Raw genomic sequence first — 27,476 nt, forward strand, 5'->3', positions numbered from 1 at the left:
TCTTTTTGAATTAGCCTTTTCATAGAACTATTTTCTGATAAATCTCAACAGCTTCCTCAACACCTCTATTTTAAAATGCAAATCACTCTTAAATGGGATTAAAATACTGTACTCTGTTAAGCTGTAAAACCAATTTTTTTTTCTATATAGTTGTTAAATAACAAAAATTCAAGCAAGTAAATTTAGAGATCATCTTGGCTTTATTCAATGATTCATGAATCAAGCAGCATCATATCTAGCAAATAGAAATGAGCTCTACTGAGTTGTAGAAAAGAAAAGGTTTTTAAAGGCAGAAAGATGGTGGCAAAAAGAAATTACGAACAAAAAATCCATTGTTTCAGGCATTGTCACCGTCCTTTGGGAAATGGAGGGGGTCTTTGTAAGGCAGATTATCTTCCTAATGCTTACCATGTAATTCCAGGTTAACTGGTTAAAGGTTATATTTCTGGGGAGGTTGAAATTGCACTTAAGTTAGGCATTAATTCTTGATTTAGTGACATGGGCTTAGCCCAGGTGAGTCCATTTTGGGCCTATAGTCTTTCTCTCCCTCTCCTTCTCCTTCTCCCTCTCCCCCTCTCTCTCTCTCTCTCTCTCTCCTTTTTTTTTTTTAAACACAGTTAAGGGTTGATTTGATATGTCATTTGACCTATATTGCTCTTCCAAATCTTCCGAGGTTGTCCCATTGATGATAGCGTCAGTGATGTGGGTGTTTGCAGTGGAATTGCTCCTAATAAGGAAGAAACTGTATTGCCTTTTAAGACATTCATCCTGAAAAGTACTATTTTTCTCATTCAGAGCTATAATGTCTATAAATATTTTTTTGTAATATAGCAAGGAAAAAAAGCAATCCTACTAGATTTGCCTCTTTTACAGTTTTGGATGTTGTGGTTTCCAGGCTAAGACTTACTCAGTCTTCCTTCACAACTTACATACAGAGATCTGATAACTAAGTGGTGACCAAATCACTTGATTTATTAATTTCTGGCAGTCATCCAGTACCAATCAGAATGGAAGACTCTGTTAATAACAGCTGGACTGAGAGCAAACTGCTCTGCCTGAACCTGAAATAAGGCCTTCTGCTGCCTGCCCTTTAAATGAAGACAAATGGGCCAGCAGTGGCTGATGTTAAAGGACAAATAATGAATAGTCAGCTCTCATCCTTAGCAGATTCTCCATGTTTATTTGTATGCACATTTTAAGAAATATAGGCACACTACCTTTTATGTTTTTGAGGAAAGAAATCTCCTGGCCTGGTTCTGACTTTGAGAAAAACTGACCCAATCCAGTAATAAATTCCAACTCCTTGCATGTCAAAATCTGATCAATAATAATACAGATTCTGCCTTCTTGAGAGGGGCAGGTAAGAAGATGGAAGTGGAGGAGGGCCAAAATGCCTTGCTTGAGAGTGGGACTGTGACTAGAATGTCAAGAGCGGAGCAGAAAGTTTCCTTTCTACACAACTAAAGGTTATGTGGATTCATCTCAGAACAGGGAGAAAAAAACAGTAATAGAACTAAAGTCTGTGGAGTTGAGACAAACTATAATTTAAAGATTAAATGTAAAAACCCAGAGGAAGTGGGATGGACTGGGTGTTTGGGATGGGTAGATGCAAACTATTACATTTAGAATGGATAAACAATTAGGTCCAACTATATGGTACAGGGAACTATATCCAATATCTTAGGACAGAATATGATGGAAGAGAATAGAAAAAAAGGAATATATATATATATGTATAACTGTGTCATTTTGCTGTACAGCAGAAATTGGCACAACCTTGTAAATCAACTGTACTTTTATTAAAAAATGTAAAAAATATGTGAATACCCATAGTTCTTTAATTTGATTCTATCACCATTTAAATCATAGATTTGAGTGAAATAAACTTTGTATTAGATGGTAGATATTAACTACAAGATGCAACCTGATTTTCAAAATGTTAAAATGGAAAAAAAAAGTGATTCTTAGAATAAGGCAATTCTAAGATAGTACAAGGTTAAACCAAAAGATTTCTAAAATTATTGGACAGTGTGTGCCCTGTCTGGAGGGGACCACATTCCTGCTTTACTTTCTTTTCCTCCTTTCACTCCCCTCTTTTTTCTCCTATTGCTCCTTAAAAACCACCTCACTGTGGTCAGATAATTCAAGGAAACTACCTGCCCTGGGAACCAGCTAACACTAGATTCAGACTGCAGAGAAACAGGTTGGAGGAAAAAGGAAGGAGGCTTTCAAGTTCAGTAAGAGCGTTATCCTGCCTAGTCTTGGCAGTGTTCTGCCAACAGCATATTGGATTCTCATTGTGCATTTAATTCTTTTCATGTATGTAATCCTTTGGTTGACTCTTAGAGTAAAAAATAAAGAGGCGTTGCTGACACTGTTGAAGAAAGATAACTGTTTTTATGGAACCTGTAGACATTTCAACCACTAACCAATATATCACATTGGGCTCAAATAATACATATTAACTGTTTTCCTAAAGTAAAAAACTTGATTTGGAGTAAACAAAAACTTATACTTGTGAAGTTGTATTTTTTGATACTATTAATTGATTTTCTTGGAAGAAAATTTGCTTTTGATTGTAATGTAATGGTAAGTGACTAAGAAGAAACAAGGATTTGCATCCCCCCCTCCATTTTCGCTTTTCCCCTATGTCCGTGCTTCATGTGGCAAGAATGTAATAGTAAATGAAACAGCACTTTCATTAAGAGAGTGATATAGCCCAAGATATGTATAGTTTCGAAAAAGGAAACTGAGCTTAATCTTTTATATTTTAAAGGAGCTTTAAAAATTACTGCATTCATTAAAGACTCATTATTTTAAATGTGCCTAGACTTGCAAATATTAATCAGGTCTATTTCCATCTTAAGACTTCACGGGATATAAATCATATTCAGGTTTAAGTACTAGTAATACATTGTGAAATCCCTAAATCATCTGTGAAGGCATTTAACCTTCATGCCTTTATACTTCTTCAATTTTTACATTTATATGTGTTCCCTTGAATTTTTATATGCCTGCATTTGACCCTACCTAAAATGTGGCCACTAAAATTTTTATATCCCCTTTCCTGTTTAACACAATAACTCTGAATGTGACAGATATTCTGTACATTTAAATTCATAAGCGAAATTGTAAAAGTCTTATATATGAGATGTCTATGCCTTTGCTGTTTGTAAGATATGGGATCCAGCTAGCTTTTTAGTATTGTAACAGAAGAAGAACACTCTCAGAAGTCAGATGAGATTGAAAATCATTGTGTTCTTACCCAAGAAGGTACTCTGTTAAATAACTTATATGCCCATACAACCTCAGGTTTTTTTACAAGTAGTGTGAAACCAGGTTGTCAAGTTTCATTTTACCTGGGTAGAATGCTGAGGATCGGAACCAATAATGTGATTTATACATTTCAAAAAGCTGGTGCCAAATTTCAACAGCAAAATGGTCATAAGCCTCCAATGGTGACAAACCATAACCCTGCAGTGGTGCTTGTCATTTGGGCAGTGCAGTCATGCAGAGTGAAATTTGTGTGTGCATTCTGTCTTAAAAAGAAGCAAAATAGAAACCTTCCTCAGAACATAGCAAATACATTTGCCAGTGCAGAAAATAAAGAACTCACAAAAAGATTTTTTTTCCCTAAAATTTAAAATATTTGTCTCTATTTTCAATTGTGAATACTTCTTCCTTTGCTAGGTGTAATTCTCACTTGATTCAGTTTAGAAATTCTTTTTGAAGTTTTTTTAAAAAATAAACAATTTGACTAGGAATTGGTCATTTAAAATCATCTTGGCCCTGAGCTCCCTGTCGTTTGGAGTTCCTAAGAGGTGGAAACCCAGAGAAGACAACTATCAAAGAATTAAAGTTTTTTCTTGAATGACTAAATAGACTTTACCTACTACTGATACAAGAAGACTATATTTTTGATTAACCTTTAAATCTGCACTTGGAAAGTTTATTCTGTGTATTTTTCTAGAATTTAAATTCATGACATTTGAAAAATATAAATTATAATTAAATATTGAGAGTACTTCTTGTGGTTATTATATATTTCTTAAGTGTTCATAGTAAATGTGACCTATATATCTGTTAAATTAAATGGTTGAGAGTAAATTTACTTTTACTTTCTATGGAAACATTTGTATTACCCCAGGAGTAAAAATAACAGATTGATAATATAATATTATTTATTTTCAACTTTCACTTTGATTTATATGCCATCCAAATGCCAATGAACAAAAATCGTATTAGATTGTCAGAATTCATGGAATGATGTTAGAGGCATAGATATTGAACAATATCCTTCAAACTGAAAAGGGATCTTTAGACTGAAAAGTTAAGTAGGTAACTCCATAAATGGCAATTATGAAGTTCATTGTGGGTAAATTATGCAGAGGTAGGATTGTGCAGAAGATGGTATGAGGCATTCTGAACTATACTTGGCAAGGTGGAAAGGAGTGCAAGGGGATTTAACAGGGGCAAAAGTTAAAAATAGAATCTGATTACCAAGTGAGAAGCACATGGGCACCACTGGGAACTGGATTTTTCTCCCCCGGGGGTCCCATGTCCATTAACCATCTTCAGCAAAAGGTATTCATTCTTCCAGTTTTCATATCATATGAAGGCAAGAGTAAAAGTTGATAGGGAACTCGTCAGCTTGAGATCATTCTGAATGAGTAGGCTAAATGTCAGTTACACAGAGAGGGGAGGGGGTAGGCCTGTGAGCCTAAGATGGAGCTGACAAAATGAAGTCAACATGGTTTAGCCATACAAATGGTACACTTAAAATTTGTGCATTTGGCTGTATGTAAAGTTTGTATTAAAAAGCATGAATATTGAACTCTAGTTGGTAATATGCATGCTGAAGTGTTTAAGGGTGAAGGGTACTGATGTCTGCAATTCACACTGAAGTAAAATATAGTGATGGATGGATAGAGGAATGAATAGAAGAATATGTATGTATAGCAGTATCCCCCTTAACCACGGTTTTACTTTCCTCAGTTTCAGTCACCAACAGTCAATTGCAGTTTAAAAATAGTAAATGGAAACTTCCAGAAATAATTCCTAAGTTTTAGACTGCACACCATTCTGAGTACCCTGATGAAATATTGTGTTGTCCTGCTCTGCTCTGTCCTGCCTGGTATGTGAACCATCCCTTTGTCACTTGGTAGCCATCTTGGTTATAGGACTGACTGTCTTGGTATTGAGATGCTTGTGTTCAAGTCACCCTACTTTCCGTAATAATGTACCCAAAGCACCAGTGAAGTGATGCTGGTAATTCACATATGCCAAAGGAGAGCTGTAAAATGCTTCCTTTAAGAGAAAAGGTAAAAGTTCTTAATAAGGGGAAAAAATGTCTGCTGAGATTAAGATCTATGGTAGGAATTAATCTTCTATCCATGAAATTGTGAAGAAAGAAAAAGAAATTCATGGTAGTTTTGCTGTTGGAGATTAAACTGCAAAAGTTAGGGTCTCAGTGCTTGATAAGTCTTAGTTAAGATGGAAAAGGCATTAAATTTGTACAATACAATGTTTCAAGAGAGACCACATTCATGTAACTTTTACTACAGTATATTTTTATAATTGTTTTATATTATTTTTATTTTTAATATCTTTCTGTGCATAATTAGTAAATTAAAGTTTATCATCGGTATGTCTGTATAGAAAAACACATAATATTTATATGGATTGGCACTACCTGTGGTTTCAGATATCTCCTGGAGGTCTTAGAACGTATCCCCCTCGGATAAAGAAGGGACTACTGTATATGTAATAAAACAAGCATAATAAAATGTTACTTGTACAGTATAACTGGTTGTTATATGGGTGTTTACTGTACAATTCTTCCACCTTTTCTATATGTTTAAAATTTTCCGCAATAAAATATGAGGAAAAAGATTAGAGCATGTTTTACTGAAATTCTATAAAGATGATTAAAATAATGTATCTATGCTTCATCAAAATTCCTTACATTCAGAAAAGTTACTGTTTTTTATTTTTGGTCTGGAAAGCATATAATAATGTTTTTAATTAAATAGGAAAAATATAGATCTTTTGTTCAAGATTTAAGACATTGTGCAGTATGTCGAAAGATGCATTGTTCTTTAGTTTCTGCTGTTAATGCAGCCATACCTTTTGTTTTTCTTTTTATGGTTGCTCCTGCAGCATATAGAGGTTCCCAGGCTAGTGGTCAAATCAGAGCTGCAGCTGCTGGCCTATACCACAGCCACAGCAACATAGGATCTGTGCTGCATCTGTGGCCTACACTACAACTCATAGCAGTGCAAGATTCTTAACCCACTGAACGAGGCCAGGGATCGAACCCTCATCCTCATGGACACTAGTTAGGTTCGTAACCTGCTGAGCCACAATGAGAACTCCAATGCAGCTATACCTTCCACTTGTTACTAAATAATTTTCTTAGTGATTTAGATGTCTTTGGGTACAATTGATACCATTTTCAATTAGAAAGCTATGAAGAACCAGTTTTACCTTTAGATTAATAACTAAATTTCCCATTGAATTCAGGAGATAATTATTCAGTAGAAAGGTATTGTTAGTGAAATCCTAATATTGGGTAACTTTACTTTTATTGTTTGAGGATAGTAATTAGCTTAAACTTCTCAATGGTATGGTCACTTCACAACCAGTAGAGCATTGTGCAAGGTAAAGAAGTTATAAATAGTCCAACAAGTGGAATTAACATTTAGTTTCACGGTTCTTATCATTGGTCTTTGGAGTGGAATCTCTAGTTGAACATGATACCTTCTTCCAATGAGTCATATATGCAACACTTCAATGCATAAAAAAATGAAAATAGCAAAAAGAACAAAAACAATAAAACAAAACTTTTATTTAAAATTCTGGTAAATGTAGTTGATTATATGTTGGAATTGATCCTGTTTGCTATGCCAACATTTGAAAAAGAATCTTTGGGACATTGTTTGATTTACCAAAATTTTTTAAATATAAGGAGTCCACTTTAATAATAATTTAAAAAGATTACATGTATTAACAGCGTAAATATTAATAGCCATCGCTGGAGAGAATACATAAAGAAAACAGTTTAGTACCTCTTAAAACTAACTTGAACATCACTAATTACAATACTAACACATATGATAAAGAATATATTTGAACACAAGTATATGTGAACCACATTTTTATTCTTTCTGTGAATACTGAATAAAATATGGAATTGTGGGACTTAAGAATTTTCCCAGTGGTACCCAAAGGTCCCAGGCTATCAGATTGATAAAGAAAACTTTGGGGCTTTGCCTATACAGGGATCTTTTCTAAAAAATTTATGAGGAACATGTGTCCAAATATGCATGCTGGAAAAAGAGATACTTGAAATTTATAAATGCAAGGTTCATATGGCTTTCTTGTGAAACACTTTCTGGCAGAAGATTATGTACATGTTGGGAATATAACATATTTAACAAGAAAAACCTGAAAATATAAGTGTAAAAGTAAATCATTTATACTATTAGAATACTAAATGAGGGAAATAGATTACTTTTAATTTCAAAGAAGCAAAGTCATGTAAAATTTCTTCCAGGACATTTCATTTTTTGGTTCCTTTTATAATGATATTGGCTGAGCTTTTGTTTATCATAACAAATGTTGCTACAGATTACTTCTGCCATTTTGAAATTTAGTAGACAACCTGTTGTGAGGATTTTTTTTTCATTCCCTTTTGTACATTATGGGAAAATTCATGCATTTTGATGTGAGTAGGAAAGATAGTTTGCAGGTCTATCAAATGCTCAAAATTTGCTTGATTTCTAGGGGTTTTAACAGGATTTTAAAATTTCCATATGACCTAATAGCTAGGAGGATGTATTAATATTTAAATATTAATTTTAATACCAAAGATAAAGCAGATTAATATGTTTGAATGAATATTTAAAATTCCCTAATGAGAAGGTAATTACATAAAATTAACTATGTATTTATAATTTGGTAGGCTAAATCATTCATGGTACGTGACAGTACTACCTTCCTGCTTCACCTGATGCATCTCTTTTTGTTAAATATATCTGTATTCTTTTTTTTTTTTTTGGTCTATTTTTAGGGCCGCACCTGTTTCATATGGAAGTTCCCAGGCTAGGGATTGAATTGGAACTGCAACTGCCAGCCCGTACCACAGTCACAGCAACGTGGAATCCAAGCTGCATCTGTGACCTACACCACAGCTCATGGCAATGCTGGAAACTTAACCCACTGAGTAAGGCCAGGGATCAAACCTGTATCCTCGTGGATACTAGTCAGATATGTTACCGCTGTGCCACAACGGGAACTCCTGGATTAGTTCTTGAAGTCTGTTCTCAGTGTGTATTTATAGTGCTGAGATGGTAAGTGAGTGGAGCATCAGGCTTTCATATGTATTTATAATTTATAATGTGAAAATTGCTAATAGTTAAAAGTACCATAGAAAATGTTGTGAATCGCCTGTTTCAGGGTTTATGGGGTTTTTGTTTTGTTTTGTTTTGTTTGTTTGTTTTTTTGTGGCTGTGCCCACAGCATGTGGAAATTGCTGGGCCAGGAATTGAACCTGTTCAACAGCAGCAACCTGAGCCACTGCAGTGACAACACCAGATCCTTAACCTGCTACGCCACAAGGGAACCCAGGATTCATAGGTTTTGTACATAACATCTCTCTACAGTAATGGAGCCTACTGAAGATTTTAAAACCACCAAGCTACATTAAAGAACCAAAGGAAACCCATTTTGCAGATCCTTGGTTTTCAAATAAGTAGCAAATACGTAGTGGTGGATAGGAGATGGATAGGTGATTCTTTAGCTTATCTCATCAGTGGGTAGTCATTAGCTACCTGTGTCTATTTAAATGTAAATCCATTATAGTAAAATCAAAGTAGAAAATGTCACATTAGCCATATTCACATGCTCAGTAGCCCTGTGTGCATAGTAGCTAGTATATTGAATAACACACAAAAAAAGATTTCTGTTATCACAGAAAATTCTATTGAATAGCACTGTTCTCAAGCATTAATTTCCCAGGATTTTCTCCATTTTGTTTAGATAAATTTCTAAAAACAACATGTTGTATTGAGATTTAAAGAAGCTTTTTGGGATCCAAGTTATTTGTGAGAATAATCAATTTTATGTTTAGGTATTGTTTATTCTCATATATTAAAGTAATAATTTAAAACATGAGTGCTCATGAGTAAGGATTGATGGTGCAGATACTTCATATTCCTTGTCATTAAGGAAAATGGTTGGCACAAGGAGAAAACCCAGTGTATAGTCTGATGATAAATCATTTTTTTTTTAATCCTAGAAGGACTCTGTACATTTTGGTTTATAGTCCTGGTTATAACAACCCATCTCAGTGCTTGCATGTAAGTGGCTAAATAGCTTTGACTGATCTCATTTTAAAGTCCCAGCCACAATTCTCAAATGAGCACTCAACATCCCCAGGTATCCTATTTCTCTTTGCTATTCTTCAAAATGGTTTTATACCTTCTCTCACTTTAAACCTTCATCCTGAAATAGTTCCTGCTTCCCACATGTCTTAACCTTCTTCTTCTTTGAGAAAAATAGTTATCATACCCAAGTTCGCACATTCATCCACCTACAAATCTACTAACTAATCTAGTTCTAAATGTATATTACTTTTTTGGGATGTCTGTAGCATGTGGGGCAGGGATAGAACCTCTGCCACAGCAGCGACCCCATCTGCTGCAGTGACAATGCCAAATCCTTAACCCACTGTGCTATAAGGGAAATCCTAAATGTACATTCCTGACCTGCTCTGTGGGTTTACTGTGGTTGACAATACATCTGCTTTCATTTCAAGTCCAGTCCTTCGACATGGACGCTGGATTTCATTTCTTCTCAAGTAATTCATGCATTTTCTCCTGAAATACTCCTTCTCTTCCTTCAGTATCTGTTTCTGTGTATCTACAATATGTTTTGTTATCTTCTAACTTATAAATCAAAACTAAGGTATTGTATCCAGATACTGCTTTGTTTTTCTACTGTCCTTAATACACACACACACACACACACACACACACACAACTTTGTTAATTTAACGATTGTGAAGCAAAACACAGTTTTCTGGATAGTGGTTCAACAATAGAGCAAAGAAAAATTGAAATAGTAAAGTTTATCCACCTGTCCTGTGGGAAGTGTATGATACCTCTCAGGGGGCCACAGTGGAAGGACAAGGCACAGTACAGAAAGAGATGGACAGACAGGATCAAGGGCACATGCCTTTATTAGTACCTGTGGGTAGAGTGCTTTGGGATTCCCAAACAGGGACCAGAGTGGTCAATGAAAACCAAAAAAGGAGGGTTTTGGTAAGCCCCAGGAGATGTCTTATCCAAGGCCACATATAGCATATCGGTGCTGGGGACAGGGGACACGGTTGATCATAAGGGCTGTTGGGGACATCATATCAGGTGCTTAATTTGCTTGTGCCTCTGCAGTTAGTTATCTAGGGTATGCACTTGCATGAAGGGAATACTATCAGTTGAAGATCCCTGTACACAGCTTGATCAAACAAAATGGCTGCCAAGGCAGCAGTACCATGGAGTAGCTTAGATAAACTCTTGATGCATACATGCTAACTCAGAATCTTGAAAGAATTATTTATAGTTTATATTACAGTTGTTTACCTCGTATTCTCATATCCTCTCTTAATTTCATTTCATTAAGCCTGCCTCTCTCACAAAGATTGGTTTTTCTTTCTTCTTTTCCTTTTTTATGGAACCTAAGGCCACATGTCCATTGTGTTGCCAAATCAATGACCATGTCTTTGTTGTTCCTGTTCTTGGTCCCTGAGCAGAATTTGGCACAGTTGACCATTTGATCCTTCTGGAAAAACTTTCTTCTTTCTTTTGAACTGCAGAAACTTGCCTAGGTTTCTTCCGTCTTGATCCTCTTTTATCATTCTTCACCTCCAAATGTTAATGTGGGTCCTGTCTTCATACTTTTTCTAGAATAACTCATCTAGTCTAATGGTTTTAAATGCCAGGTACATACAAATGATCATCAACGTTTTTATACTTAATCCTAACTTCTCTCTTGAAAATGAAATGTTTCCAAACAGCCTATTTGACCTACACATTGGGAAATGTAGCAGAGATGAATCTCAAGTTTAACATAATCCTAACAGACCTCCCAAAATAAACATCAAGCAAACAAACCTGTTCAACCTGTTACTTTTCCAGACTACCTCATTCAGTACAGCACTATTATGACCCAAAGGCTAATGTAAGATTTTTAGGTGCTTTTATAAATTTCATATAAAATCTGTGAATTGCATCTTTATCCATATCCCACATCTCTCCACCTCTCTGTTTTCTTCAGTATCACTATTTTATAATCTCCATTATTTCTCATCTAAACTATTACAGTTGGTTTTATAAGGTCATTTTGCTTTTTTTCACACTACAAGTAAATTTCCCTTCTCCTTTCTGCAGATGAAATAGTCTATTAATAGAACAAATGATCTTACTCTAATGACTTCCCATTGCCCAAAGACAGTGATCTGAATTCTTTAACCTGACTTTCAAATTTCTTCATCATCTGGATCTCTTCATCACATCATTCCCTTTTCGACTGAACTCTAGCCTCAGGCCAAGCTGTCTCTTGCCTTAGAGTCTTTCTGCACTAAGTGTTTGTCTGCATGAAATATCCCTACCTCAGATATTTAGTAGGTGGGCTTTCCTTTGTTTTTTAGGTCTTTGCTTAAATGACACTTTTCTCAGACATGACTTTGCTGACCAAACTAAAGTAGCTGCCAGTCGATCTCAATCATTTAAACCTATTATAAATATCAGTGGGAGATTTACACTCTGTGAAATTTTTCTTATATTATGTGTTTACTGGCTTTTCTTTTATCTTCATCTATAAAAATAAGCTGCATTATATTCCCAGTGTCTAGAGCTTTGCCTGTCCCAGAATTAGAACTCCTTGAATGAATGAAGTATGAAGTCAATAGAAGCTGCCGTGTTGGTTTTCAAATGCCAGGCAATATCTAAATATTTGAGATTGTAAGGCCATGAAAGATCCTTATTCTGGTTGACATTTCACCAGGAGAAAAATTGGCGATATGAAAATTTTATATTAGGTCCTGGATGTGGCTGTTTCTAGTGTATCACCTTCCTCTTCTCTTTATCCTTTACTGCACCACAACAGTAACAAATCTTGGGAATCAGACTTAAAACACATTCTACTTGGTATATGTGACTTTTCTGTGAAATATGTGTTGAAAGGCAGCCAGACAGCCTGATGATTATTTAGTAGCTGTCTTTCCTTACTGAACAACAGTGAACAATACCTTAGATCTCTGCCACCAAGAAATAAACAGAACCCTTTCAGACTTTAAGCCCTGGGAATGATTTTTGCATTTGCAGAGATACAGTTGTTTGCTTTTGAAGCTCATCTGGTTTACATAATGATTTTTATCTATTTATTTCAAAATGCTTAGTAAATCATTTTGGGGGGTAATATGAAGAATTTGTAGGAGTTCCCTTCGTGGCGCAGTGGTTAACAAGTCCGACTAGGAACTATGAGGTTGCGGGTCAGTCCCTGCCCTTGCTCAGTGGGTTAACGATCCGGCATTACCGTGAGCTGTGGTGTAGGTTGCAGACACGGCTCGGATCCCACGTTGCTGTGGCTCTGGCATAGGCCGGTGGCTACAGCTCCGATTCGACCTCTAGCCTGGGAACCTCCATATGCCGCGGGAGCGGCCCAAGAAATAGCTAAAAAGACAAAAAATAAAATAATTTGTAAAACTATCCTGTTCTTCTAATATTGCTCTGTTGTTCAAAGAGGACTTCTCACATCTTAACCCCGTAAAGGTTTTTTTCCTCTGTGTTCCATTGCAACAAGATGGAAATTAAAAGAGTATTCTGATTGTGCTTTTGTGCTTTTTAAAGGAAGACTGTTTATTCATAGTCTTGCATTAGCGTTCTCTCAAAAGCTCAGATAACAAAGTTGAGAGTCAGTATTCTGTGGAAGCTTAACTGCACACCAGGCTGTCTGTCCATCTAGCCACTTATTTTCCATTCACCTATAGAATCAGTAACTAGTGGCATTTTAACTTAAGCATTACATCAGTACTGTCGTCCTCTTCCTTCTTCTGGACACCAGGTTCAAGGTATATATTTGCTTTAACTCATGTATGAGAAATCAATTTCTGGAGTTGCCGTCATGGCTTATGTGGGGCTTACCATTTTAAAAAGCCATGTCAGAGTTCCTGTCATGGCTCAGTGGTTAGAATCAGACTAGGAACTATGAGGTTGCAGGTTCGATCCCTGGCCTTGCTCAGTGGGTTGAGGACCTGGCGTTGCTGTGAGCTGTGGTGTAGGTCACAGACATGGCTTGGATACCGCGTTGCTGTGTCCATGGCATAGGCTTGGCAGCTACACCTCCATATGCTGTAGGTGCGGCCCTAGAAAAGGCAAAAAGACAAAAGACAAAAAAAAAAAAAAAAAAAGAAAGAAAAGAAAAGAAATCAATTTCTCAGTATAAGAAAAATACTAAAAACTCTTTTTTCTCATCTTTAAAAAAAATTATTGAAGCATAGTTGAATTATAATGTAAATACTGGAAACTCTTGAGTATAAGTTTGTAACTTGGCCATGAATTTTTTTTTTTTTTTTCAGATACAAATTGAGGAAGGTAGTTGGGTTTCCAGGGAAATAGCAGTTATAAGCTGTGCTATAATATTAGATATTTTGTTGGGATAGGTTTTTTGAAAATATATGTATAAATAAGTGAACAGTACTGCATAGGTATTATAACTAGATTAATTGTTTAAACTTGATTAGTATAAAATTAAGGACATGGCCTGCATCCCTACATCATTCCTTTTTAAAACAGTGTTTCTTTTAAAATTAATTCTAAGTAAGTCTCAGACCATTGGGCACTTTCTCTCTTCCTATAACTATGATTGATCCCTAAATTGTTAAAAAGTTTGAAAATTGAGCTCTTTTAACTCTCAAAACTAAAGTTATGGGAAAACTTTCTAAGTTCAACTAGGCAATAAGGTTATGTATGAAAATGTTTAGAATTTAAGTACTCTCTTTACAGATAAAGTCATTGGTTTTTATTTTATTATGAATACAGCTCCTAGTATGTATTAATTATGCATTTTTACATTATTAAAATATTTCCCTCTAAATCCTATCATTACTATTAGTAAATATTAAATAAAACTTTGGAGCAATATTTTGTTAGCTATCATTAATAAGTATTTAACTACACTATTTCAAATTAGTTATAATTAGCTAGCTAATAATGTATAAATTATTAAATCAACTTGGAAATTTTATTTCAAAAAATATATAGTAAATTGAAAATGATTAAAGTGTAATTGAATTGTTATTCAATATTTAACATATTATTGCTTATCAGTATAAAATAATACTGACAATATTTTTCAAAGTGTTGTTTGTTTTATATTTAATGTAAAGTTGGATTTGCATATGTGCATATGTACTCAGTTACATAATTAACCTGAAAATATTGAATACTTTTCCTTAAATAGTAATTTATATAATATATTTTTCACATAGATAGAGCCTAAAATCCTATTTGCATGTAGTGGGTGTATAAATTGAAAGAAGTTCCGATGAAATATATAATGGTCATACTTACATCAAACATTTAAGAATCATTGTATTTTGGTCTTATTTATAAACATCTTCAAGAGCACCTTCACATCTTGATTTTAAGGAACCTCTTATCTTTAAAACAGTATATCCCATAATTCCTCTAAATTTAATATACAAAATTTTGTTAATTTGAGATTTTCCCTCATCCTTGCTATACTACTGAAAAGAAAAGTGTGCTTTTGTGGATTTATTGATATGGATAAATAAATCTTCAAATTTAAATGCTAGCATTTTAGAGAAGTAGTATTTTACTTTTGCTGTTTCCTCTAGTAATAAAGAAACAATTAACCTAAGTATAAAACAGTGTAGTTAAGGGAAAATGTCTTCATAAGTGCCTTGAGAAAGAACTGTTTAGACTTTTTGTTTCTAATTTTTACCTTTGAGTTTAAAGCTTTATGATTTTTTTTTTTTTTTGCAATTTAGCTTTTTTATAATGCTAACAGGTAAGTAGAAAAAAATAGTTGTTAAGAAAAAAGAAAAAACAGTGGGAAATAAGTTAAAAAGGGGAAGTTCAGCTCCCAAATAATAGCATACATATTTGGATTATTTTCTTATAATGTTTAAAATATTCCATATAAAGATTTTTATTTTCAAAATGCCAAAGTTATCTCAAATTCTAAAGCTAATGCTGCTGATCTTTCTCTTGCAATTCTGCCTAAACATTTACTCCTAAACGCTCGGGCCAAGTACCTCCTTTTTTGGTTGTATCCTAACACCATATGCCTTTCTTCATATGGCTTGTTGGATGAATCAATTGAGTTAATTAGTTAATTCCAAGAATTGTCATTTCTTTGATTTCTGTGAAGCAGCACATTTTCTTCAAATGTGCATTTATCATGTGTCAATAATCTTTTCATGTATTAGGTTATACACTTGATATAAGTGTCAGTGGATTTTTAATTTGGACTTTTAACTTTTATTGGTTTGTTTTTACTGTCTTAGACCTCTCACTGTGTAGGCAGAGTTTGGAGAAGCAAACTTTCAGGTGTTTTCCATTGGAGTTTTCTCTCCCATTTAGCTCAGTGGTCACCATGATATTTACCTGAACGTTTAGTTTTCTGACTGTATAGAAATAGTGTGGGAGACAGTCTTTAACCAACATACCCATCATGTAGTTGAACATAGCTGATAATTGTTCAGTGGGTTAATTATATCATTTATTTATTATTATAATTATTATCTGTATTTTTAGGGCCTTACCTACTGCATATGGAAGTTCCCAGGCTAGGGGTCAAATCCTAGCAGTACCCGCTGGCCTATGCCACAGCCATAGCAATACGGGATCCAAGCCGCTTCTGCAACCTACACCACAGCTCATGGCAACACCGGATACTTAAACCAGTGTTCGAGTCCAGGATCAAAACCACATCTTCATGGATATTAGTCGGGTTTGTTACCACTGAGCCACAACAGGAACTCCTTTTATTCCATCATTTAAAGAGTTCTATAGAAAAATAGATTTAACAGAATTAAATCTTCTAAGTATAAATAAATCATTATCAAAGTGCATTGAAAAATTCATGTCCATGATATTCTGAGCATAGTACATTATCCCATATCTAAAAGTGTTCATGAAATCTTTGTGTTGGTCTGCTTGGTCATTGGTATGGATATTTTTCTTCCTTGGCATTAAAAACTTTTTTTGATAATTGCCTTATTGTGATATATTTCACATACCATATAATTCATCCATTTATTGTGTACAATTCAATGATTTTTTAGTGTATTCACAGAGATTGGCAACTATCACCATAATCGGTTTTATAATATTTTCATCACCACAAAAAGAAACACTGTACAGTAAGCTGACAAGTCATTTTTCATTTGCCTCCAATTCCCCAGCCCTAGGCAACTGGTAATATACTTTCTGTCCTTTTATATTTGCCTATTCTATACATTGTCTCTAAATAGAATCATATGAGATGTGATGTCTTGTGACTGAATTCTTTAACTTAGCCTGGTATTTTTGAAGTTTATCCATGTTGAAACATGTATCAAAAATTCTTTTCAATTTATTGCTCAATAACAGTCCATTGAATGGATATATCATTTTATTTGTTCATCAGTTGATTGTCATTTGGATTGCTTACACTTTTTGGCTAGTATAATGCTACTATGACCATTCTGTTACAAGTTTTTGTATGGACTGTGTTTTCATTTATCTTGAGTATATGCCTAGGAGTAGAATTGCTGGGTCAGATCATAACTCTATTTAACCTTCTGAGGAACTGTCAAACTCTTCCAAAGTGGTTGTATCATTTTACATTTCCCCTGTGTATTGTATAAGGATTCCGATTTCTTTGCCTTCTTCACAAACACTTGTTATTATCTGCTTTTTGATTATAGCCATCCAGTGGATGTGAAGTAGTATCTCTTTGTGGTTTTGCTTTGCATTTCTCTCATGACTAATGATGTTTAGCATCATTTCATTTATTTATTGGCCATTTCTATATTTTTAGGAGAAATACTTATTTATAATGCTCTGCCCATTTTAAAATTGAGCTGTCTGTTAATCACTGAGTTGTAAATATTAATTTGTATATTCTAGATACAATTCTCTTATAAATGGTATGTTTTCAGTAGTTTTGTGGATTGTCTTTTTACTTTACCGATGATGTCCTTTGAAGCACAAAAGTTATAAATTTTGATAAAATCTATAATGTGTTGGTATTTTGTTATATATAATTTTTCTGTCATATCTAAGAGATAATTGCTTAATCCAAGGTACAAACATTTATTCCTGTATTCTCTTCCAAGTTTTGTTATAGTTTGAGCTCTAAAATTTAGCTTTTTCATCCATTTTGGTTTAAATTTTGTACATGGTGTGAGGTAGGGGCCCAATTTCATCCTTTTGCATGTGGATATCCAGTTGTCCTAGCACCATTTATTGAAAAGACTTTTCTTTCCCTTATTGAATTTTCTGGCACTCTTAGCAAAAAATCAGTTGATCATAAAATTAAGGGCTTATTTCTGGACTCTTAATTCCTGTCTTTGATCTATATGCCTATCCTCATATGTCAATATCACACTGTTTTGATAACTATGGCTTTAGCAATTGGGAAGTGTGTATTCTCCAAGTTTTGTTTTCTTTTTCAATATAATTTTGGCTATTCAGGGTCCCTTGTAGTTTCATATAAATTTTAGGTTTGGTTTTTCCATTTCTGTTTTAAAAGACCATTGGAATTTTGATAGGGGTTGTATTAAATCTATAGAATAATTTTGGGATTATTATTATCTTCACAATATATGGCTTCTGATTGATGAACACAGGGTGACTTTTCATTTATTTATTTAATTTTTTGTATAGTTTTTATAGTTTTCAGTGTGTCTTATAATTTGGTAGTTTGCATCATTTTAGGAATTTTTCCATTTTTTAACTTTTCCTCCTTTTCAAAAGGAGTCTTACAGCATTCCATGTAGCCATCCATGAGGTATTCTTGATTCTACATAAGAAACACAATTCCATACTGGCTAAATGTGGGAGTCTTCTTGACTTAAGAGCCTCATGTACTATAAGGGCTAATACCTCTACAAAAGAGCTTCCAGTTTCTAGTGTCACAGCCCTCAGAGAAGTACAAAGCAATTGCCACCCCATAAGCCATTTAATGTTCTCTCAGTCCTAAAACAATTTACCAATCATTTATTAATTTTATTATAATCAATGCTGTCTTCTAGTATACTTGGAGTATTATCTTTATCGGGTTTCTTCCAGGGTGATCCAGGTTTCCAGGTCAAATTGTCAGGCAGAAGAGAAATTTTTGTTTTTAACTTACCAATAAATCTTCATGGGCCTTAAAGAAATATGATCCTTTTGAGACTTTGTGTTCAAGCTCAAGATTGTATATTATCCTAAGACTCTGTTTGCAGATTAAGATGCTGGATCATTTATTTAGTCATCTTTTATTAAAAAGCTAATAATATATCTGGCACTATTCTAAGGGTAGTGGAAAGTATGTAGAAATATCTCTGCTGTCAAAGAACTTACATTCTAAAAGAGGGGATAGACTCAGTAAATAAATGAAGTCTGTAATAAGCTTGAAGGAACAAACTACTAAGGAGAAAAATAAACTATGGAGATGATATAATGAGTCCTTAGTAATATAAAGGAATGTTGTAATTTTATTTATTTATTTGTATTTTTTAGAGCAGCATTCATGGCATATGGAGGTTCCCAGGCTCTGATCTAATTGGATCTGTAACTGCCGGCCTACACCATAGCCACAGCAACACAGTATTCAAGCTGCTTCTGTGACCTACACCACAACTCAAGGTAATGCCACATCCTTAACCCATTGAGCAGAGCCAGAAATTGAACCTGCATCCTCATGGATACCAGTCTGGTTTGTTACCACTGAGCCACTATGGGAACTCCAGAATGTTGCAGTTTTAAATAGAGGTAGTATGGTTTTTCCTCACTGTGACTTTTGAACAAAGAGCTGAGATGGGTGAAGGAGAAAGCCACATGGAAAACTATAGACGAATACTCAGGTAGAAGAATGAGCCTTACAAAAGCCATGATGTAAGAGTATGCTTGAAGTCACGGAATTTCAAGGAAGTCAATGTTGTTGGAATAAAAGTGCTAGAAGAAGAGTGAGGAGATGGGGTTAGAGAGGCAACCAATTCTCCTGATATTCTTCTCTGAATATTACAGTATAGTTTGATTATCCAGTTTCCTCTCTTCTAGCAATTGATGGAAAATTCTGCTTTTGAACATGAAAAACTTCAGTGAGAAACATGAAACTCAGAGCAGAAACAAAAATACAGGTGGCAGGTGGAGAACTGCAGGTAATAAAAAGTGTGAGATAGGAATTTTTTACACTATGCTTACATGAGGGGAAGGAAGTCAAAAAGATGAGAAGAGAAATTTAATTTGTTCCCACATGTGCTGTTATAGCCTACATCCTCTTCCCCAATATCCTGGTTATCTCAGGATGTAGAGAAACAGCCTAAAATTGTCTTTATTAAAAGTCATCCTGTATATAAGACTTTGTCATGTAATTAGTAGTAAAAATCACAGAAGCAGGGAAGAATACTTTCACTTCAGAGATGGCACAAACTAATATCACAAAAAGTAGGAATGAAGGAGGGCTATATTCCTTACTAATGACCTTACAGAAATAAAAAGGACTGCTGCCTCATCAGCCTGCTTGCCCCTGTCTTACATTCCTCTGAATGAATCTGATACCAAGTATGAGCCTAAGCTGCAGGCTCAACTTGATCCCAGATATAGAAGCAAGGGTGTAAGGGAGATTAAGCTGCTTGACATTTGTCTGGGAGGAGCTGTATCTCTTATGTATTTGCTCAGTATGTTTATAATTCGCCAAATATAGGTGTCCCACAGTGGTTTACTTTGAACTGAGTTACCTTGAGCAAATCCCTTAACAATTGAGCCACAGCCTCTTCAACTGTAGAAATGAGAAATTATAATTAATATTGTCTACTGTTTGTGCCTAATCAAGCATTCTGTGACTCCTGTAAGATTGTCCACACCATAGTGTGATACTTTCTTACATATCCAAAGACATGAGTGTTTGAGATGATAACCTCTATGGAAAAAAATGATTTTAAGAACATTCTCAGGGCTACAGACTAGATAATAGGCAATTCTTTGATTGTAACAGTAACAATGAATACTGAAAACAACTGTTTCCTGTATTTTTGACTGTAAGAATTTAGTAACTATATATATGTATGTGTGTGTATCATACTGGAGTAATGCTTTGAAAGAAAAGGAAGGCTTAACTAAGACTTGGCAGTTTTAATTTTGGCTGTGGTACTAGCTTTAGGTGTGAAAATGGATGATGCACACCTGATTATTTTGAACTTCAGTTTCCTTCGCTTCACAATAAAAAATTTGTGTCACATGAATTCAGTTTCCTTTCAGTTGTAAAATCATGGGATTGTAAAATGCATGATGCTTTGACTATTTAGGCCATAAATAGAAAAAAAAAAGATGACTTCAATAGGTATCTGCAGAGAACTTGTGTAGTTAAATTTTTGAGATACTTCTTTTTAAAAATCTTGCTTCTGCAAAACAATTTTTATACTTTTTACCATTTTTTATTTGACTCTAACACTAGTAGTCTTAGCCCCATTGTCTCACATTGTCATTTATGCTGTATCCTCTGTCAGCTTAAACATTCTGTCAATATGAAATATGTTAAGAATTTCTAGTTAGCCTTTTTATTAATTTATTATCACATTTTTCAAAATATAGTGATGTATATATGATTAAAATTTACTCTCAGAAAAGGGCAAATGATATTTGGCCCTTTCTGTTGTTGCTTATATTGAATAATTACTCCTGAGTTTGATGCTCCCGTAGAGCACAAAAACCTGTATTCTGTGCTGAGCATCCAGAATGTTATTTTTCATGATGTACAGAAATTTCATATCTAGACATAAGGTAAAATCTATTATTTTGCTTGGGTTTTTAGACTGTAAAATTGACCAGATTTTACTTTCATGCCTACTTGACTAAGGAAGCTCCTCTAAGGTAGAAAATGAAAGGGACTCGTGAAACAACACCATGGGTGGTGCGTGACTACCACTTTGGGCAGTGTTGGTAATTACTCCCCCAAAGATGTTAAACATTAGTGACAGAGCCAGGAAGAAGATCTAAAGCATCTCTTCCATTCCTCCAGTCTTTTTCAGTGTCTTCATGCTGTCCTGCAGTCTGGAATAAAATCATGATTACTACCATCATACAAATTTACAAGGCTTAAGGAGATTCTTAGCCTATTTCATAGATTCTAAGATGTACTTTTTCCCCTCACATTTTAACATTTCTGAAATTGGGAAGTATCTTACCATTTTACAATAAATTAGCAGTACTTTTCCTGTATACATGAACATGAAAGAACTTTGCATCTTACTATCAATGTGTCTTGGATTCAGAAACATTTGCCATGTTTAAAGGCAAATTTAGACAGGGAATGACAGACCTCAAACTCAACACTATGTCACAGGCTTATCACATAGCAATATGGTACTCAAAATTCTGATTAATCAACCTATCATATCTGAGGTTTGACTAGACATATATGTACATTTTTCCTTTGGTCTTCCTCTATAAAGCAGGTGTGGCTGCACAGCATGTATTCCACGTGCATGGTTAAGTCACTTTAAAAAAGAATCTTTTATTTTTAATATATGGATACAGAAATAACAGAAAAAGATAAATATGCTTACCAAATGCAAAGAGAATTACATTCATATAAATACCTCTTATTATCTTCTACTCAGTTCTGCAGAAAATATGAAACTGGTTGGAATGTTCATTTTACGTGGCTCTCAAGGTCCTGTTCTCATAAGGATAAAATGAGAAATGTAAATTATCATGAAGTTTAGTAATAAGAGCAAAGAAGGCATATATTTATGAGAGTAAAAATATTGATTAGCATTTGACCAAGGGATCTCAAAACTCATTTGAATTTATTTCTTTTATCCAGTGTAAATAAAAATGATTAATTAATCAAAGCCTGTTTCTAAGGTTTTCTCCTTGTTTTTACTATCCTCTTAAGAAGTGTTTCTCTTTTGTTATGAACACTTGGAAATAAAGTCATCTTATCATGTAAAACTATTGACACCTTGCAGCATCAGAGACAGTTTTTTTTAATTTTCCAGAAGTTTGAGATGTCATTATGTGTCATTCTAGACAAATAAGATGTAGTTGGCTTAAATGTTTTAGAAATCCGTAAGGAAAGAAATAACCTGTTGATTATATTGCAACCTGTTCAGAGAAATGGAAAATCACAGCCCAGATAATGCTGTCTCTGCCAGTCCCATTTGATTGTGTGGTGTGCTCGCCTTTGCCCTTGCTCTGCCATTTGGAGGAGCAGATCAGTATCAGCACTATGCCAGATAAACCCTACCCTACCCTCTGCTTTGTTGAAAATTACCAAGACATGGTCAATTGGTGTACTAGAAATTTTTCATAAATAGCTTAATACCTTTCATAAACACCATGAATGGAAAATTGATTTATGCGTAAGTGAGAACTTATTTTTCACCACTTGAGAGAAGATGAGCCGTTGTAACTTTCTTTTGATTCTATTTATTTTTCTTTGCCTTTACATTATTATTTCAAATTTATGCGACTGACCCAAGCAAATATTTAAAATATTAATAGTTTAAATAGTTTTAAATAGAAATAATATTTGGAATGTCATTCTAATGGGAAAATACAATGTCAGTGAGTTGCATCTTTCAGTGAAAAGTTTTAAATATATATTACTTAGCAATCAATAAGATAATAAAGACGTTATAGAACACATCCAAGGATCTGATATTAGTGAAAGTGACCTCTAAGCTCCTGTGATGTTCACTGTCATCAATATAATGTTAATTGGACAGTGTATACCATGTAAGAGGGGACAGAAGTGAGTAAAATACTTAAGGAAACTTTAAATATACAAATTTCTTAAAATTTGCTTCTGCAAATGTATGTGATGGCTTCACATATATAAGATTTGACTGTGTATAACATTGAAAAGGAAAAACTACCTTTTATTCTTAGCCACTTAGATATATTTCTTTCATATTTCTCTGATACATTACCTTATATATAAATGACAATGAAAGGATTAATAATTAGAGCAGTTTTTAAAAACTAATTGCAGCAAATTAAATCTGTGGTAAATGTTCCACTGATTGGAACTCAGACCTTGACAAGGAAATAGGGAGACAAAAATATTATTAAGGTGGGGCCAGTTAAAGAAACAGAATAGGTGTCATTTTGAATAATTTGAATTTGGTAGTGAGCAGAGTTGTGAGCTTTTGATCAGGACAATAACCTTAAAAAATAAGATTTAATCTGTTAATAGTGTACAGGAACCATTAAAAGGAGGGAGATAATCATGGAAGTAATTTTCAGGGCTAAGAACCAGTGGTATTGCCCTAACTTTGCCATTAGAGAGACATCATGGAGGAAGAACTGACCTAATTTCATGATTTACTACACTGAAATGAGGAGTAAGTCTGGTAACCGGGGGGGTAGGAAATAGTTTTGTCTCTTATTAAAACTTCCCCAGCCTCTAAATAGGATGTCATATTATCTTAAAACTTCTCAGTAATATATACTTGATAATCTAGAGTTGTGAAGCATATTAGTAGACACAAAAATAATGGTATTAGGAGTTCCCGTCATGGCTCAGTGGTTAACAAACCGTACTAGGATCCCTGAGGATTCCGATTTGATCCTTGGCCTCACTCAGTGGGTCAAGGATCTGGCGTTGCTGTGCGCTGTGGTATAGGCTGCAGACACGGTTCGGATCTGGTGTTGCTGCGGCTCTGATGGAGACCAGCAGCTGTAGCTCCAATTGGACCCCTAGCCTGGAAACTTCCATATGCCACAGGTATGGCCCTAAAAAGCAAAAATGAATCCACTGAGTATAATCAATGTACCAGCCTAGAAAGAAGCTCTTCTAAGGGACCAGTGAAATGCATCTAGTAACTTTGTTTTTCTGTTTTATTTTGTTTTTTAATGATTTTTATTTTTTCCATTATAGTTAGTTTATAGTGTTCTGTCAATTTTCTCCTGTACAACAAAGTGACCCAGTCTTTCTCTCTCACACACATACACACAAATATACATACATTCCTTTTCTTACATTATCTTCCATTATGCTACATCACAAGTTACTAGATAAAATTACCTGTGCTATATAGCAGGCTCTCATTGTTAGTCGATTCCAAATGTAATAGTTTGCATCTATTAAGCCTAGACCCCCAGTCCATCCCACTCCCCCACCCAGCTTAGGAATCACAAGTCTGTTTTCCAAGTCCATGATTTTCTTTTCTGTGGAAAGGTTCATTTGTGCTGTATATTAGATTCCAGATATAAGTGATATCATATGGTATTTGTCTTTCTCTTTCTGACTTACTTCACTCAGGATGAGAGTCTCTAGTTCCGTCCATGTTGCTGCAAATGGCATTATTTTGTTCTTTTTGAAGGCTGAGCAGTATTCCATTATGTATATATGCCACATCTTCTTAATCCATTTATCTGTTGATGGATATTTAGGTTGTTTCCATGTCTTGCCTATTGTCAATAGTACAGCAATGAACATATGGGTGCATGTGTCTTTTTCAAGGAAAGTTTTGTCTGGATATATGCCCAAGAGTGGGATCACTGGGTCATATGGTAGTTCTATACTGAATTTTCTGAGGTACCTCCAAACTGTTTTCCATAGTGGTTGTACTAATTTACATATCCACCACTAATGTAGGAGGGTTCCCTTTCTTCTTCCCTCTCTAGCATTTGTTATTTGTGGACTTATTAATGATGGCCATTCTGACAGTTGTGATGTGATACCTCATAGTAGTTTTAATTTGCATTTCTCTAATAATCAGTGATGTTGAGCATTTTTTCATGTGTTTGTTGGCCATCTGTATATCTTCCTTGGAGAAATGTCTATTCAGGTCTTTGTCCAATTTTTCAGTTGGATTGTTGGTTTTTTTGCTCTTGAGTATATAAGTTGCTTATATATTCTAGAGATTAAGCCCTTGTCAGCTGAATCATTTGAAAGTATTTTCTCCCATTCTTTAAGTTGTCTTTTTGTTTTTTTAAGGTTTCCTTTGCTGTGCAAAAGCTTGTCAGTTTGATTAGGTCCCATTGGTTTATTTTTTGCTTTTATTTCTGTTGCTTTGGGAGACTGACCTAAAAAAACATTTGTAAGGTTGATGTCAGAGAATGTTTTGCTATGTTCTCTCCTAGGCGTTTGATGGTGTCTTGTTTTAGGTTTAAGTCTTTAAGCTATTTTGAGTTTATTTTTGTACTTGTTGTGAGGGTATGTTCCGGTTTCATTGATTTACATGCAGCTGTCCAGTTGTCCCATTGCCACTTGCCGAAAAGATTATATTTTTCCCATTTTATATTCTTGCCTCATTTGTTGGAGATTAATTGACCATAGGCATCTGGGTTCTCTGCTCTGCTCCATTGGTCTGTGTGTCTGTTTTGGTACCAGTACCACATTTTTGTGATGACTGTAGCTTTGTAATATTGCCTGAAGTCTGGGAGAATTATGCCTCCTGCTTGGTTTTTGTTCCTCAGAATTACTTTGACAATTCTGGCTCTTTTGTGGTTCCATATAAATTTTTGGATTGTTTGTTGTAGTTCTGTGAAAAATGTCATGGGTAATTTGATAGGGATTTCATTGAATGTGTAGATTGCTTTGGGTAGTATAGCCATTTTTATAATATTTTTTTTCCCAATCCAGGAGCATGGAATATCCTTCCATTTCTTTAAATTCTCTTTAATTTCCTTTATTAATGTTTTATACTTCTCAACATATAGGTCTTTCATCTCCTTGGTCGTGTGTATTCTCAGGTACTTGATTTTTGGGGGTGTAATTTTAAAAGGTATTGTGTTTTGGTATTCCTTTTTCTAATATTTCATTGTTAGTATACAGAAATGTAACCAATTTCTGAATTTTATTCTTGTATCCTGCTACTTTGCTAAATTTGTTGATCAGTTCAAGTAGTTTTGGGGTTGAGTCCTTAGGGTTTTCTATATATAGTATCATGTGTTCTGCATACAGTGCATACAGTGACAATTTTCCCTCTTCTCTTCCAATTTGGATACCTTTTATTTCTTTTGTTTGTCTGATTTTTGTGGCTAGGATTTCCAGTATTGTGTTGAATGAAAGTGGTGAGAGTGGGCATCCTTGTCTTGTTCCAGATTTCAGCAGTAAGACTTTAAGCTTTTCTCCATTGAGTAGTATGTATACAAAATAGAAAATTATAGGCCAATATCTTTGGTGAATATAGACAGAAAAATTCTCAAAATTTTAGCCAAGCTAACCCAACAATATATAAAAAAAGATCATACTCCACGGCCAAGTGGTTCAACATACACAAATAACCAACGTCATACATCTTATTAACAAAAGAAAATTCGAAAACCACATGATCATCTCTATAGATGCAGAAAAAGCACTTGACAAAATTCAACATCCGTTCATGATAAAAATTCTTAGCAGAGTGGGTCTAGAGGGAACATACCTTAACATAATAAAAGCCATTTATGACAAATCCACATCCAGTACCTTAGTTTGAATTCCACAGGCTACTGAAAAGCTGATTCCTCTTCCCAGTCCCCCTCATTTCCTTCATGTGTTTCCTGAATGTGATTCACTATTCAGTTCAAAATAGAATTGTCAGTGAGACCATTTGAATGCAAGTTCTACCACTACTGCATTTGGGAAAGTCAGCCCAAATCCTCCGTAGTTGTGAAAATAAAACAGGCTAACTTAAATGGACTTATTTTGTAAGAATAAGTCAAGCTGTTGTTTTATTTTTAATTATGGCAGCAGCAGAAGCTCAGAATTTTATTTTTTTTAATTTTCATGGTTTTACTTTTGTTGTGGTTTGCAGAAAATCATCATAATATTATTTATATTATTTTAAAATTATCACAGACAAGGAAAAAAATCAAAGATTCTTCAGATAAGTTTTGGTAAGTTCTGTGTAATTTGTGATACTTTCATAAACATTGTACTTGGTGTCACAAGTAATGAGACATTTGAATAATGATTTGAAAGTCCTCTTTGGACATTTCATCTTTGGATCCTATTTCAAAGTTTCTAAGGCAATATCCTTATGCTTGCCCTCTCCACACCATTTTTATGAGTGTGCTTCATGGCCACTGGGAATGCAGTTGAAATTTAAAATGACTTTACTTTTTACCTTTTAGTACATTAAGTATTCAGATGACAATTGGTTCGAAATTTATTTGCTTGTAATTAAAATTTTTATGGTGTCAATTATAAAGTTGAAAGTTCTGGAGCGTCTTGAATCTTGTTTTGTTTGCAACTGCTTTAAAAAACAA

At 34.4% G+C, this 27,476-nt stretch overlaps 1 protein-coding gene and 1 long non-coding RNA gene across 3 annotated transcripts in view; both read left to right on the forward strand.

Moving 5' to 3' along the window:
* IL1RAPL1 (interleukin 1 receptor accessory protein like 1) overlaps positions 1-27,476 on the forward strand; it is a 1,404,779-nt gene that overhangs the window by 375,370 nt on the left and 1,001,933 nt on the right. The window lies entirely within an intron of this gene.
* On the forward strand, positions 7,187-12,752 carry LOC146394524 (uncharacterized). Its single transcript, XR_014835221.1, has 2 exons — positions 7,187-8,145; positions 8,193-12,752. It is a non-coding gene; the product is annotated as an uncharacterized LOC146394524 (long non-coding RNA).

This window comes from Sus scrofa, chromosome X (genome assembly GCF_054392235.1).
Source record: "Sus scrofa isolate SSC_HxYL_T2T_F1_AM1 chromosome X, Sscrofa_HxYL_maternal_Yorkshire_Landrace_v2.0, whole genome shotgun sequence".
Taxonomy (NCBI): domain Eukaryota; kingdom Metazoa; phylum Chordata; class Mammalia; order Artiodactyla; family Suidae; genus Sus; species Sus scrofa.